Source organism: Ananas comosus, linkage group 2 (genome assembly GCF_001540865.1).
Source record: "Ananas comosus cultivar F153 linkage group 2, ASM154086v1, whole genome shotgun sequence".
Lineage (NCBI taxonomy): Eukaryota > Viridiplantae > Streptophyta > Magnoliopsida > Poales > Bromeliaceae > Ananas > Ananas comosus.
Genome location: NC_033622.1, coordinates 11,120,331 through 11,126,895, shown reverse-complemented (window position 1 = coordinate 11,126,895; position 6,565 = coordinate 11,120,331). Strand labels below are relative to the sequence as shown.

Below are 6,565 nucleotides of genomic sequence, written 5' to 3'. Positions count from 1 at the left end.
TATTGGAGCCCTCGTACTCATAAGTTGTTTTCAATGATGGAGCTTCCGAATCGACGATCCACTCCATTAAATATGATCTAGAGCATTTCAAACTTCTAGAAAATAAATTTCGTAATTTCTCAAAATCATAATAAAGTTTATCAAGCGGATATAAAATGAATGGTCAAAATCGAACGACATCTTAAAAATGGATGATCGGATCCTTTAATTCAAGATAAGAGTTATTGATCTTTATCAATATAGTGGATAAAATTTTCTATAAAAAATTCAACAAATTTCGATTCTTTTACACCGTTAAACTAGCAAGTATCCCATACCGGCCGTTAAAAATTGTCAAATTTGTGACCTCTTGATCGTAAGATAAATGATGTCAAAAAATAATAAATTTGATTTCTAGAAGTTTTAAATGTTGTAAATAACGTTTAACGGTGTTGATTATCAATTCAGAAGCTCTATCATCGAAAACAACTTATCAGTACGAGGGCGATCGTACTTATAATAGTATGATAGCCAGACCCTATATATATATATATATATATATATATATATATATATATACACACACGTTTAACGGTGTGGATTATCAATTCGGAAGCTCTATCATCGAAAATAACTTATGAGTACGAGGGCAATCGTACTTATAATAGTATAGTAGCCGGACCCTATATATATATATATATATATATATATATAATCTAATTACAGTCGCCCAAAATCGGAGAAAATACACAGACAACTTAATCCGCTACTTTATTAACATTATACCACCATTTATCCCGAAAAACAGGTCAACACACCAACACAAATCTACAATTCAAGAATTTCCTTGATCATTTTATTCATGATCATCGCTCGGCAAATATTTTTGCACAATCTAAACATAGTTTATTTATATCTGAATGAAGGTATAACTACTGATACGGATCTGCTCCATTGGAACATACTATCTTATTACTTCATTGCAAAGCACAAAATAGCGAGAATTAGCCAGAGCGCATCACATATAATGTACAAATCCGCAAAATAAGCACCCGAGGATGACCTAATTCTAATTAAGCCCAGGAACCAATCAGGATGGAAAGGATTAAATCAATCTCACCTCACCATGACCATTCTTGGAGCAGCACATGGGGGCTACAAACGAGCACAAAGAGGAAACTCTCCGACGTGCTCTGCCGCATGGCGAAACCCTAGAGGTGAAGCTCGGGGGAGACGCGCCATTGTTAGGCTGAAACTAAACTTGGTTGATGATTTCGTTTCAGAGCGGAGGAGGAGGAGGAAGAGATAGGAGACGAGGCGCAACTATCGAAGATGGTGAGGGGTTTCTTAACCTCACCTGCGGTGACGAGATCCAGTGGGCGGAGAACCGCACCGGGGCCGACGACATCATCCGGAAGGTCGGTGAGAGTGGTGGAGCGGAGAGATAACTCGGCGATCTTGACCGTCCACATTGTCGGCTCGAATTGTTCGACGAGTTTGGAAGATCTCGTCCGTCCAACGGTTGGGAATCGGGTTCCGTACAGTCCTCTGAAACTTACTGCTGGATTAATTTCAACGATGTTCTAGAACTCGGTCAAACAAGCGGCGCAAAAATTTTACTGTATCATAGATAATAACTAGTGAAGATACCCGCGCGTTGCGGCGGGTTGATTCTATAGAAAAAACGAAATTAGATAGTTTATGATGAAAATGACAGTATAATCTACAAATATTTGTTGGGAGCAAGTAAGATTTTCTTTAGATTCAGGCAAAAAAACAATAATTTATATAAAAAATTCATCAAATATGAACAAAATTTCACAAAATTGCAAATGACAAACAAAAAAAGGAAGAATTTCAACTATTACTCTCATCAACCTCAAAATAAGCTAATAGACATAAAAATCCTAGTCAAAAGGCTTAACACACACAGTTTAATGTTGACAACCAAACTGACATAAGTTTAGCTTGTTTAACAGCTTGCTAGATAAACATAATACCTAAAAAAAATATTCTGCATGCGATGGAATGAATGTCCTATATATAGATGTTTAAATTAGTAAGTTCAACTTTTCTTAGATAACTTAACAATGAAAAATTCAAGAAATTTTCATATGATCTCTCTATTATCCAATATAAAGAATAATTTTACTTTTGTAATATTGTATTTGGTTTCTCCAACTAAGAGCTGAACCTTCTAAAGAACCATTTTACTACTCTTGTCATCTCCGAATCTAAGGCTCTCATACCCCCCTCTTTTCCAAGCATATACCTAGCAGAGTAGCTAGATTCTTAACAAAATTACTTGCAATTAAAATACTATAAACTTCTCATTTTTTTTGTTTCCTTGTATAGTGCACTCAAAATTGCATTCACTATATTACATTGCCTAATTAAGCAATATATATGACTGCCAAGAAACTCAATATAAGTAAATGAATTACATGGTCCAATCAACTGGGGAGATGCAGAGCCCAAATGACATCTAACAGGTTTTAAGCATTACCAACAATTACATATAGAACTATATATTTAAAGCATCCAAATAAAGAGGAAAGAAAGGTGATCTTAAATAGTCTTTAAAACCATTTTGCAATATTCAGCAAATATTCTTATTTGAAACTGCATCTAAGCAAATATTTTCTACGTGAACTCATTCAAACCTTCTCTCAGTGTAGCATATTGTCAAAATTAGATTTAATTTTGCTAACAAAAAATTTTCATGAGTATTTTGTATTAATAAACCAATTATTAGTATGAGAAGAGGACCCTTCAAAAAGAATGGAAAAGAGTGCCCTTTATCAAAAGGCATCAAAATTTTTGTCTCAATTAGAACCTGTCAATAAGATCATAAAGAAACGAAAAGCTCACTAATTTATATGCTTTAAAAGAGAATTGAAAATCAGCAACCTAAAGTGTTGCTAATCCTTCCTCGGTGAGCTCTTAAACATAGAATGCCACTTTGAAAATCACATATTCTTAAACAAATTTTCAATGCCTTCTAGGAAAACTTTTTGACCAAGTGAGCAAATAAAATTTAGACTTCAAACAGCACATGATGAATGTTGCGCAAGGTTACATAGTGGATGAACTACCTACTCGATGAACAGTTAAACACGGTTGGAACCTACATGGTTATAATTGCACTTAAATCAAATTAATAGCTTGAGCACTTAGTGTAAATAATTGAGAATTGAAGTTCAAGGGTAAAACAAAAAATTAATTAGTTGGAGAAATAATCAAGCACATTACAAACCAAAGAGACTTGAAAAAAGTGCACACCAGTGCATAATTCAAACTTCAAAAAGTGGGAAGAAGACCTAACTGAATAGCTAGAAACAAAGAATTCTTAACGGCAATCAGAGTAATAATTTGAAAAAGTGCAACATGCCAACTCAAGGAAAAGGAAGAAACTACTCGAACTCCACTCCATTTTGTCTTCTTCCTCTGTGTCTTTGTGGATTATTTTTTGCATCTTTGTACTTTTTTGATACTCTGACATTTTGTGCACTAATTTGATAGCTTTTGCATCCTCTTCTTCCAAAGTTTCATAGTATCTAGATACATATATGTATCGAACTCTAAGCAAAATCAAAGAACTTAACTCGACCTTATTAAGCATAGAAATTGCATGGGAAAACATGAATGTATACAAATAAATGGTGAGAGCATTCCAAAGCATAGGAATTTGGACAAAAATTAACATACAGAGCTATCTCTTAAAAATGAAAAACATGCCACATGAGAACTTCACTCTGCATTCTATAGATAAAGAATAGAAAAGGCTTTACACTGGAGCATTGCACTGTAGATCACTATTATATGTATTAATCTGAAAAATTAATGTTGTGTCAATTAAGAATTCCAAATTAAAATTTCGAATAATGTTTATCGTAACTATATGCGATAAAAAAAAACTACATTATAAATTAATTTCCATAATCGACCAAAGTATAGAACCACTTTATAGATGTATACAAATAAACAAAGTGCACAAAAGTAGACAGAGATGGAGTAGAACTTACAAAGGTTGGCAGAGAGCAGAGGTAAGTAAAGAAGCAGCCGGCTATGTGGGTTTATAACTAATTGAACATAAAATTTAACAAAAACTTTAAATTAATTCATAATAAAAAAATTAAATAAGATAATTGAAAGCTACAGAGGTGTCAATTAAAAGAAAATTAAAGTTAAAAAAGAAAAAAAGAATGGTTTAAGGCCTCCTAAAACATGATCAACTTTAGTAGGGAATAGGGATGGAATGTGTTTTTGCTCAAAATATGTGAAGTCAAATTGTGATATCTGTTGAAAATTTTGCAAAAACTGGCGACACTATATCATACAAAATAAGCTATATTCTTATCAATCAACATTAGGAATAAAGTGTGAAAGTATTCAAATTTATCAATCGACTTAGAAAGATTAATGTCAAACTACCCTTCCCATCATTGGCTACGGCTCCGCTAATGGGAGTTGTTGAAAAGAACAAAGTAGGGGACTTGATGGTTCAAAAGATAATCTTTTGATGAACCAACCAAAATCTTGAGAAAAAGAAATCAGAAATGTGAATTAGTTTGACTAATCAACCTTCGTAAATGAGTTTGGTCTCATGCAATTTCTTTTCAATGGAAAATTTTGCACAAAATTTCATCAATCGCTAATTTGGATGCATCAAAAAGAAATAAAATCACTACCTGACATTTATAACAACAAAAATTGACCCCAAAAAAAGCAGCATTCTTGAAACTCAAGCACTTTTAGTAATCCTATATTGAAGGAACACTTTACCCAAAAACCACAATTTACTCCCGAAAGTCATCATTTTTACAAATTGAAGAGCAATTAAAGAAAATTGAGAATTACATACTGTTACTTCAGAACTCTAAATAAATCACAACAGTGTGAAAATAATAAAGTGGAATAAATGATAGCAGCCAAAAATTCAACATTTTGCTTTCCTGTATAAGATTATAAATCGAGCTCATCATCTTCGCATGATAATTAGAGGTCCACAGGGGCCGCAACAATGGCATGCATCTTACAAAAAAGGTAGACGATTTTAGAAATAAAAGTGAACTGAAAGATCATGTAATATATATAAAATAACACTGTCGAGCGCCTTCAATCGTCATAATAATTACTTTGATTAACCAAACATTAAAAAGAATGAAATATGACTTAAAAGTATGGTAATTTGTTCAGCTAACAAAATTTTTATGAATTAAAAAGCTACAAAAATTTTATGAATTAAAAAGCTTTCGAAAATAACCATACTTTTAAGTCATATTTCATTCTTTTTAATGTTTGGTTAATCAAAGTAATTATTTNCAGCTAACAAAATTTTTATGAATTAAAAAGCTACAAAAATTTTATGAATTAAAAAGCTTTCGAAAATAACCATCTAAGCATTTTGAAAAAATGCCCAAACTGAGGAATTCTATTCATTTACTTCTTCATGTCAATAAAAGATCTAATTTTCAAACCTGATTTTTACGGACTGTCAAAGATCTAATTTTCAAACTATAGCCATAAGAAATGGTTTTGGGGGCTACATTTTTTAAAATTAAATTGAAAATTTATGATGTCATCTTTAGAGTTGGAGCACAATAACCAGCACCAAGTAAATAACAACAACAATAACTACTACTACTAATGATGATGATGATGATTGCATAAAATAGAAATGAAGTCATAGCTTTGAAGTCAAACCTATTCAATTTTCAACAATATTTCTTCACGTCCGATATAAACACCTTTGCATACTTCATAGAATCCAGAAAGTCTCTCTGCCTGAAAACTGAAAAACAGGGTATAAAACATTTAATTTCAGTCTGATTAAACTTTAGACTTCATGTAGTGTGAATATTTTTAATTCCACGGTATTTTCCTTCATTGTACAGTCGTTATTTCAGAGGTACGTGATATGTCTACAATCTTACACAATTTTCATGGTTCACAGCATTCTCTAATTATTTTAATATGCAATAAACATTAGTATCTACAAATTAGTAATTTTACATCATCCATCTTCTTCATGAATTTACAGATAGATGTAAAATGGCCTCAATACTACCATCATCATATACTTAAGTTTGAAGACCAAAGTGTTGTGCAACTTATAGTTTGAGGACCAGGAGTGTAATATAGTCTCCTCCTATCTTTCCTAGTCATTCTCTCAAATACTACGTAGGCACTACTCAAATAAACCAATTTGGATAGTTTTTGCGTTTTCTTTTTCCTTTCTTTGCATAAATACCCTTGTCAACATGTGTAATTGTAGGGACAAACCTGAAAAATTAGTATTTGATGTATTTCTCAAGGGTAAATATGCAAAAAGAGACCCATTTTTTTCTCTTTGTTTTTTTTAATCTAGAGATTACAACCAAGGTAATCGCAGGATTTGGGAGTAAAAGAGCAAAATTCAAAGAGTTTGTGTGGTAAATTACAGTTAATGGCATAGGAATGGGGGAGAGGAGGCAGGGCCCATTTGACCCTCTGTAGTATGTGTATGGCATGCATATTTGGATGCTTCAGATCATCCTCCTCACCCCCACAACTATACATATTCTGCCATTTTTTCAATCCAATC

At 32.5% G+C, this 6,565-nt stretch overlaps 1 long non-coding RNA gene across 7 annotated transcripts in view; it reads right to left on the bottom strand.

Moving 5' to 3' along the window:
- LOC109726043 overlaps positions 816–6,565 on the bottom strand; it is a 7,086-nt gene continuing 1,336 nt past the window's right edge. For 3 of the 7 annotated variants that reach the window (XR_002220407.1, XR_002220406.1, XR_002220411.1), the window contains exons 4-5: positions 5,686–5,773; positions 816–5,013 (exon numbers count right to left, since the gene is read on the bottom strand). This is a non-coding gene — a long non-coding RNA (uncharacterized LOC109726043). The remainder of the gene's footprint in view (positions 5,014–5,685; positions 5,774–6,565) is intronic. The other 4 variants (XR_002220412.1, XR_002220409.1, XR_002220410.1 and 1 more) reach the window with 4 other exon arrangements.